At 41.5% G+C, this 9,004-nt stretch overlaps 1 long non-coding RNA gene across 2 annotated transcripts in view; it reads left to right on the top strand.

Annotated features, from left to right (window-relative positions):
* Positions 1-8,425, top strand: part of LOC110705580 — a 28,808-nt gene extending 20,383 nt beyond the window's left edge. The window contains exon 3 of one of the 2 annotated variants that reach the window (XR_002508101.1): positions 5,362-8,425. This is a non-coding gene — a long non-coding RNA (uncharacterized LOC110705580). The remainder of the gene's footprint in view (positions 1-5,361) is intronic. The other variant, XR_002508102.1, reaches the window with a different exon arrangement.
* The last annotated feature ends 579 nt before the right edge of the window (positions 8,426-9,004 follow it).

Genomic DNA, 9,004 nt, shown 5'->3' on the forward strand with positions numbered 1-9,004 from the left:
GGGATGTTAGCCTGCGAGTTTGGGGTTAACTGCGAGACGCCTAGGCTATAGCCTCGCAGGATGGCTTTTACAGCGTCATGGAGAGGGAACCGGAGGCTAGCCAGAAACGCCGCCTCATAACAGCCAAAGTAGGCATTGGCGTTCTCTTGATCGTCTTTCCAGAAGACGGTACCCAACGCATGCGGCACCTGGATCGTATATCCTTCCCCCATGGGCCGTTTGAGGACAAAATTTTCAATCCCCTTCACCATGCTCTTTCTATCTTTGGCAGAGACGTGGATTTTAAAGGGGTCTGCCTTCTTTTCCCATTTTTTTCCTCTCCTCAACCTCACTATCCTCAAGCAGGGAAAGAGGAGCATCACTGCTATCCTAGAGCCCCCCGTCTCTCTCCTAAGAGCCTTCTTCACCGTCTGATCCCCCTTTTGTTTATGTCTTTGGGGCCAACCTCATCAAATTCAACTTGGGAGACACCTTCCTCGCCGTCTCTACCCTCAGCTTCACCTAAAAGTGTATTACTAGGGGTCCTAGGGATCCCAGGCGGGGAGTACTCTCACGAATCATCTTGCATCTCTTCCCCCTCAACCGGGGTCACTTCATCAGATGACACTTCCAATGTACCGTCTCTTCTCCGCTATCTGGAGGTTGTTTGTTTGAATCTATCCATTGTGTCTTGCATAGACACAGAGAAGGTCGTTTGGGGTGATGTACAAAATTGCTCCATGCACCCAGAGCCGGCACTCCAGTCCTAGACTAAGCCGTACCAGGAGACCGGCTGACTACAGACCTAGGCCGTGCCGTGTGTGTTGGTGATGAATCTATTTATTGAATGAAAGTATACAGAAAAAGTAAGAATGAGCTAAAGGGGGTAGAGACAGTACCTTTAGCGAAGGGTACAAGCGTTGACCGGCTGTAGGGTGGCTGAAGGTGGCCTTGCTTGTATATAGCACAAGCAGTTGCTAAACTAGTTGGGACTTGCGGAAAAGAAACGACGTATGTGTTTTTGACACAGACGGTTAGACTTTCTCACTCTAGAAAATATTGACCTTTTCTCTCTAAAAAGCTTTTGGAAACGTCAAAAATAAGGAGGGTAAAACCTATATTTATAGAGGGGTAAATAATGGGGCATTCTTGTAATTTCCCCGGAATGTGAAAAGTTAAATTTCACAGTAAAAAAAAATGGTGGAAAGATGCCACGTGGCGTGCCACGTCACATCTGTGAGAGGCAAATGTTTTTGGTAATTTTACCCATGCCACGTGGGCCATCCACCACGTGTCAGACTTAGACTAGTCCACATGGGATCGATTTCCATTTGACACGTGTCATTCCCAGAATTTGGGAGAAGAGAAAAGGCGGCCTTCTGGCCAAATCCCAAGAAAGCCGTAATCTTAGTTTTAAAAGGCGCAAGGCGCACCAAGGCTCAAGTGGTCCTTGCAGCCTAGGCGTGAGGCGCAAGACGAAGGCGCGCGCCTTTTGTATGAAAGGTGCGTGTATTTATAAATTTATTTCAAATTATTTTTTACTTTGATTGTACTTAATACCAATTATAAAGATTCATTATAAATTAAATAATGATATGTGTAAAGCTAAGGTTGTCTGAATTTGAAAAAATGTCCATCATTCTTCAATTTATAACTTAAATCTTAGTTATTTTCCTTGAGGCGCAAAGGCGCACCTTACCAAAGGCGCTTTGAGGCGTACGAGGCGCGCGCCTTCCGTAGGTGACTGAGCCTCACCTAGCTAAAGCCCATTTCCTAGGGAGCAAGGCGCCCGAGGCGCGCTTTTTAAAACCAAGGCCGTAATACGGCACAGCCCAACAGAATTAGGTTAGAGTGACCTAATGAGGGGCATATTTTCCAATGACCATGTAAATAGGGCACTTGATCTGAGAAGATCCTACTTTAATTTCCGCACCTTTTTCACATTCTCCAACACGTTCTAACTTGATCGTCGGAGGTGGAGCTCTAACTAATCGGAGTCTCCGTTGTTTTGGAGGTACAGGCACCGCCGGACCAATCTTTGAGCTGTAACTCTCCCGAGGGATAAAAACACCAAAAACATTCCTCACTCTCTCTTTAGCGCTCTGCAGACTTCATTCCATACTTGCGCGAGTCAGCTCCTCACATGCGACATCCTCATTGGTGGGCGACGACTTCTCTCACTTGCGGCACTCCCCACCTCCCCTCTAATTTCGTTTGATTAAGTTAATTTTTTGGTTTATTTCTCTATTCTATTCTTCTAGTTCATTTGTAATCATCTAATAAAACCCAACTTTGTTCAAATTTCTGATTTTTTTTTTCTATTTCTAGAATTATTTTCCAAATCTGAATTAATTTGAATACATGTAATATTTGCATCTAGTAGATATAGCTTGTTTGGGATTTTTTGTCAATTGAGGTAATTAATCGTTTCTGATTATGACAGAAGTTCAATGTTGATTTTAGCAAATTTTGATTTAATTGTTGAAAATATATAATCATCACTTGTATATTAACATCAATAATTTTGATGTATTAATAAAATATGAAATTATAATTATCACTCGTTAAAAATCCGATCCACCCGTTTCACCCGTGGATGACGGATGGATTAGATGCGGGTGATGGATTTTGCGGGTGGCGGGTGGATCGGGTGGAGCGGATGGATTGAGCATTTGAGCTAGTGGATGCGGGTGAAGCTCCATCTAACCCGAATTCGATCCGTTGCCATTCTTACCCCTGACTATATAACTCTCACTCCTTGACACACCCCTTAACCCTTCACCATGTCCCCATTTCCTAGGGACACACCAAACTCGCCTCATTTTGTCAATGGAAGTTGAGCACTTTATACCAAGGGTGAAGAGACAAAATTATGAGTCATTCCTGGGTCAATCATCACCACTACACACTTCCCTTTCACTGTACCCCTTAACTTCATGGTTTTCAGGTTGGAAATGCCCATGACGTAGCAAAATGAGACCTCCACTAGAATTTTGGTTTCCTCCTCTCCGTGTACTCCTACCTTGCCACCTTCTTCACACTCTACCTTGCTCCCGTGACCGGCGATGAGAACACTCAACTCTTTCCTTTTACAACGGTGTCCCACTCCCTACCTTTCGTCATACCAAAAATTAAGCCCTTTTGTTCTTCTCTCTTGTAAGTCCGCCTCGGTGAGCCTTGTGTTGGTGGCCCACTTCTTCCCGCGTTCGAACTACTGCCTGAACCACCTGCCATGTTGACGAACGCTTGTGACGCAGTTGTTCTCCGCAACCGCTTGTGGGCCTTTGGACGAACACTAACCCTTTACCCTTGTTGTCTATAGTTGGGTGAGGTAGTTAGAGGTTGACCTGCCCAATTCTGATACCTCCTATTCCTTGTTTTCCGTGTTCTCTCAGTTCTTCTCTTCAATAAAGCCCACCAACTCCATGACCCGCTACAAGGAATTCGGCTTTAGAGTTCTTAACTCAGTTTTAACCTCCCCTTATAATCCATTTACAAACTGGACAAAATGAAGTTCCTTTGAAATTCTGTCCAAGTGGGGGCTGCAAACTCGATGAACTTCTGGCGATACTCCTCCACGGTTCCCTCCTACACCACCGTGAACCATTGTTCGTGCTGTGTGCGGGCTTGTCACTGTCACCGAGATCCAGCCACCAAGTACTTGGCCGTTGCCTTTGCTCCCATTGAAACCACTTCAAGGTCGGACCATCAATGGCCACCACAACCGCCTCCTTCTTCTCCCTCACCGACAATTGATAAAATTCGAAAAACATCTTTGCTCTATGGATTTAATTGATGGTCCTTACCTTTAAAAACCGGCATTTCCAATTCACGGTGTTTCCACTAGCTTCCTCCGCCATCATCACCATCATGCCAGTCTTCGTGTTGCCACCATCTTCACCATCATGCCAACCCCGGGCATGCCAAAATTCCTCTCCTTCGTCGTAGTGGCACTTTGTCTTCCCCCAAACTTGACTATTCTCTCCCTCCATGTGGATTACCGGTGTTGGTCGCGGTGTTTGAGGAGGGGGTTGGTTGCCTCCCATCGGCCATCGCCTTCAATTCGTTGCTGATCTTCTTAATCTTTTCTCTGCCAATGGCTGCTTGGTTGCTTGGTGGTGGTGGTTGTTGCCATGTCTTATCGATTTTCTTCCGTTCATCCTCCATGGCGGTCCTGACCGTTATTACTACCACGCGTGTAAGCGCATCTTCCTGGGTAATTAATTTCCCGTCGATTGTGTCACATGAGTTGCTCCTCCACCGCATCTAGCCGTTGCGTGGTGTTCGACACCATGAATGTGGCTGCTCTGATACCAAGTTTGTTATGGACTAGGACTGATTAAACAGATTTACTATGATATTAGGAGAAAGATGAATATTTCAATTGATTGATTAAGTTGAAGGATTACAAAAGTAGTAGTTTGGGGCCACCAATCTCCTAGCAACTTGAGGTTGCAACTCTCTTTTGTTTTCTCACTCAATTTTTGGATGAGTTGCCAAAAGACTCTTCTCGCTAATATATTTCAAGGTTGACTGTCAAGGATACAAAAGTGACTGCCATAAAGTATTCTTGCTACCCAAGACTATTGTTTCTTAGTCCTAGCCATGAAAGGTTCTTTCTCCTAGGTTGCTTGTCTTCCCCCTAAACTTCCTTAATCTGCTTTGGCTTCTTTCTCTTTATTGGAGAAGTTTAGGTTGACTTCTTGCCCATGTGATGTTGCTTTTCCCACAGCTGCTTTCCCCTTAGCCATGGTGTCGTTGGATTTCTTGCGGGTATAAATCTGCTGATGTGAACCTGGATCCATCACAATTATGTAGAAGCATTTTTGCAAATAAAGTTCACATCTTATGTGTGATGTGTGTGCCTACACCTTATTTCTGAGATCCTTCAGCGTATTGATGTGCCTCATGTTATTCTAACCTAAGAGTAACCCTGCAATTATTGCATTTTGTCATTTAAGCCACCATTGTTGTTAGGAAAAAGGATTCATGCCTTTCTAATTCGTCATTGGACTGTCAATTTTTAAACTTGCTTTGTAATTCAGCTGTCTCAGTAGGGTTTAGTTTGCATTTGTGAAAGTACTTTCATTGTATGTAGTTGACCAAATTTACAGCTCATTATTTTCTCATCAGCTTTGTCTTTCTTTAATTGGTGATTGAGATTATACTTTCCTCTTTATTTTGGTTTTGCTTCCGAAGTTTTCATATGTAGAGAGGGTATTACCCGAGTAAAGTTTGACAGATATTAGCCTGTGTACTGTAAGGAAAATTTTCTTGGTTTACTGTATTGGGGCATACATGAGCTCTTGATCTGAATTTCGGAGTAAGTTTCACAATAATTTTGTTGGCAAGAATCTCACTAGCTTCTTCGTGTGCAACAAGTGCTGCTTGTGAAGTTTTTGCTGATGCTGGAATCTCTGCAACGCGACTATCTGGCATATAGGAGTTACTGCATCCCCTCACTGTAGGGTGAAAAAGAAAAACACCTAGATCTTTCGTACTGTTGCTAAAACACAAGTTTTCAAGTATCAGAAGTCAAGTCTATAAGTAATCACCTTGAAATGACTTCAAATTTCTAATGCAAATATTCTTTGATGTCTTTGTTTTCTCTTTTATGTTTACTATTATGAGACCTTTCAGTTGCAAATATGATGTTGTTTGGCTTAAACCAGATTTGTTGTATGGACCTTTCAACCCAATCAGAATCAATTGGACCCTTGGAAGTAAAAGTATTGTCTGGGAGTAAATAATAGCTGTAAAGTATCAATAAAAACATTAGGTAGACTTTCAAAATCATCCCTTATGTGTTGTATGCTATGTGAAATTTTGAGCTTTGATGGTCTCTACAACAATTTAAGGTAGTGACATTACAATATCTGTAATTACATACAAAATATGCTGCTGGGCTTTGTTTTATGTGTAGGTTGGAGGTATTTGTTTTGGGCACTTTGGTAGACGTGGGCTGTTCTACAGTCTTTGATGTGGCCTACTTAGCTCAAGCACCCTTGTTGGATACTCACTTGGCACAAACATTTATATGGATACTCGAAACTCTATTTTGGACAACTAAAGCCAAAAAATGGCCAAGTCTGACACTTGGAGACGCATGTCAATCAGACACCAGAATCTGGATCTAACATAGAATTGGGGTGTGCCTGTAAGTCTGGGACTTATCTCTGTAGGGGGGGGGGGGGTAGGAAGTTTGAAGATAGTTGGTATTACCATATTAGTGTGCTTTGCTTTGTAGTGAAGCTTCTGTGGTTGTTTGGATCTAATGAGGAGAGTGGTTGATAGGTCTAATGATTTTCTGTCAACACCCTTAATCATAGCCATAGCGGCCCATAGGTGTACCAGTATAGTTTTTCGTACAGAATTATTTGATTTGTTTAATTGTTTTAAAGACAAGGTTAATAGCTCTTAATGCTACTTCCCTGAGAATTCTCTTGCTACATTGTTCTTCCTAAAAAGACTAAAAAGTTGTATTGATGTACAATTAGTCATATTTTTTCTTTCAGTATTTTGCATCTGATTTTTTTTCCCTTCAATGATGCAAACTCATTTTATTCATAACGGATGTGAGCATGTGCTGAATACACCATAAAGCCTGAACTTAAAAATATCCAGATTCAGACTCTTAAGTAAAAGGTGAAGAAAACTCATAGTTTTACATGCCATATTATTAGTTTTCTCAAGCAAATGCAGGGCTAAGAACAATTACCATAACATAGCCTATGCTGGTATCTTTTGGTTGTCCTGAAATTGATCCTCCTCTCATTATACCTTTACACCGTCAACCTTATTTAACAAAGATATAGTGCATCTCAAAGACATGGTATTTGCAAGAATAATGGAGTGGTTGGATTAGGATTGGAAATTTTCTTTGCCTTTTTCTTTCTTGACCTTTGAAGACATGGGATAGAAGCCATCCCATCTATATCACAACTCATAAGCTAACTGCCCTAGTTACATGCCTGCACTTGTCCAAAGAAAATGCATAATTATTGAAGCAGCTCTTGATTTAATTTGCTAACAACAAGATTAGAATCCAAAATTGTTAGTGTAGTGTGACTTTTCAATTCTCATCACCAACAAATCCCAGATCAGACCACTGCTGTCTTGAGTAGTTAAAGAGGAACTTTACTTGAGAAGAGAATATAAAGTCCCAAAATCACTTCTGTTCACCATGGTCAAATCAATGCTAAATATGTCATTATGGATAACATTATTTTAAAAACAGGAGTTCTCCTAATCTGCTTGAGGGATTATCTTCATACTTGTTTATTTTGAATTACTCCATAATATTCCAGGCTTTGCAGCAAGTCTTAATGATGTTTTTTAGAATGTGTTTGGTTGCATTGCATTTGCTTTTGACCTGTATACCTTATGTGGAGAGATCACTGTTGCTACCTTTAAATTTCCCCCCTATTACTCTTATTACAATTGTTGTGATTTCTGTCTTGGAGTTGGAGATTATCTTCTGTCTCAAAGAGTGGACAAGCTGCAATGCCAAAATTATCCTAATTTCTAGAAGCTACCTGGATAATTTTGAATTGCTTGGGGATAATTGCCTTTTGAGGTAATTAATTTTCTTCAGTCATAGAAGTTGAATTATTGTGATGTGCAGCGTGTGGATTTGCCCCTATAGATCTTTAGATCATAATGTTACTGCATTTTTGGAGACAGGATTAGAAATCATGATGCCTTCTATCTTTATGTGGCTCCATCATTAATTTCAAATTTTACATGCATGTCGCGAAACCTATTAGCTGTGCACTCTGGTAGGCGGTAGCCTTGCTGCTCTTTCATCAAAGATAATGATTTGAAATTCAATCATGTGATTGTAGTTCCAAGTTCTAATCGGTGTTGGAAGTGGGAACACATTTTTTAAGAGCGCGGAATGATATTAAGAAAATATTGCTACTATCTGTCGTGGAAGCTTATGGGCCAATTCTGGGAAGATTTCACTTCCTTTTGAAATGATACTATGATAGGTTTATTTATTTATTTTTTATTTTTTTTATATGACCTAGACTCTGAGCATTTCCTGTATTTCCCCTACTATTTTTTTTTTCTATTTTTGACAGCTACTACCTAGACACTTAATATACTGCACTTACATTTACTCACTCTTGTGCTATGGCTTCTGAAGACATGAGACACCTCAGCTCTGCTATTTGGTACCTTCTCACATTAATCAAGCATCTGTACCGTACAACCAGCTTTCTTGCACCTTTGGGAGCAACCCTCTAGTCCTCTCTCCTTATGTTCCACTAGAGAGTGCGCGCTAGCAAATGGGTTGTGTTGTGTTGAATTCATTTTCATGTAACACTAGCCTGACCCATTTTATCAAACTAGTTAAAACCCTTGATACTAAGACCTTTAGCTGTTTAAGATTGGATTTCAAGGAACTTTTAACAATATATTAGTTTCTTTTGCTTGGTTTTGTTATATCATTTTATCTATGTTTGGCTAGCCCCTTCCTTGCTAGTATAATAAAATTTTAAAGAAATAATTATAGTATGCTAACTCATATAGTCATACCTCTATATTGTGCAACTATGTTGAAGTTTTTTATATTTTAAAAATAAGTAGGTGTACCCTTATTAGTTTTGGGTTTAAAATATCAGCTCTAAGCTGACTCAATTATCAAATGGTTAACTTGAGTGGGTTAAAAAGGCTTGGCACTGACCTACTGGTTTCGTGTAGAGGTGGCCAGTGGGCCGGGTTGGACCCAGCCCACCCTAACCCGCACGGCTGGTGGGTCACGTGGATCCGACCCGGTTTCAACCCGACACAGCCCGGCACAGCTCGGATTTAACCCGGGTTGTGTCGTGGGTCCAAAATTTTCGACACAACCCATTTCAACCCAGCTCGGTTTAACCCGTTTGATTCGACCCAACTCGCACAACCCGTTTTGACCCATTTAATTCGACACACCTAGCCCGTGAACCCACCTAACTCGACCCACCTCGCACAACCCAGCCCGCACGGCCCACCCGCATGCATGACCCACCCAACCCGCACG

The sequence above is a fragment of the Chenopodium quinoa genome, unplaced genomic scaffold (genome assembly GCF_001683475.1).
Source record: "Chenopodium quinoa cultivar QQ74 unplaced genomic scaffold, ASM168347v1, whole genome shotgun sequence".
NCBI classification, from domain to species: Eukaryota; Viridiplantae; Streptophyta; class Magnoliopsida; order Caryophyllales; family Amaranthaceae; genus Chenopodium; species Chenopodium quinoa.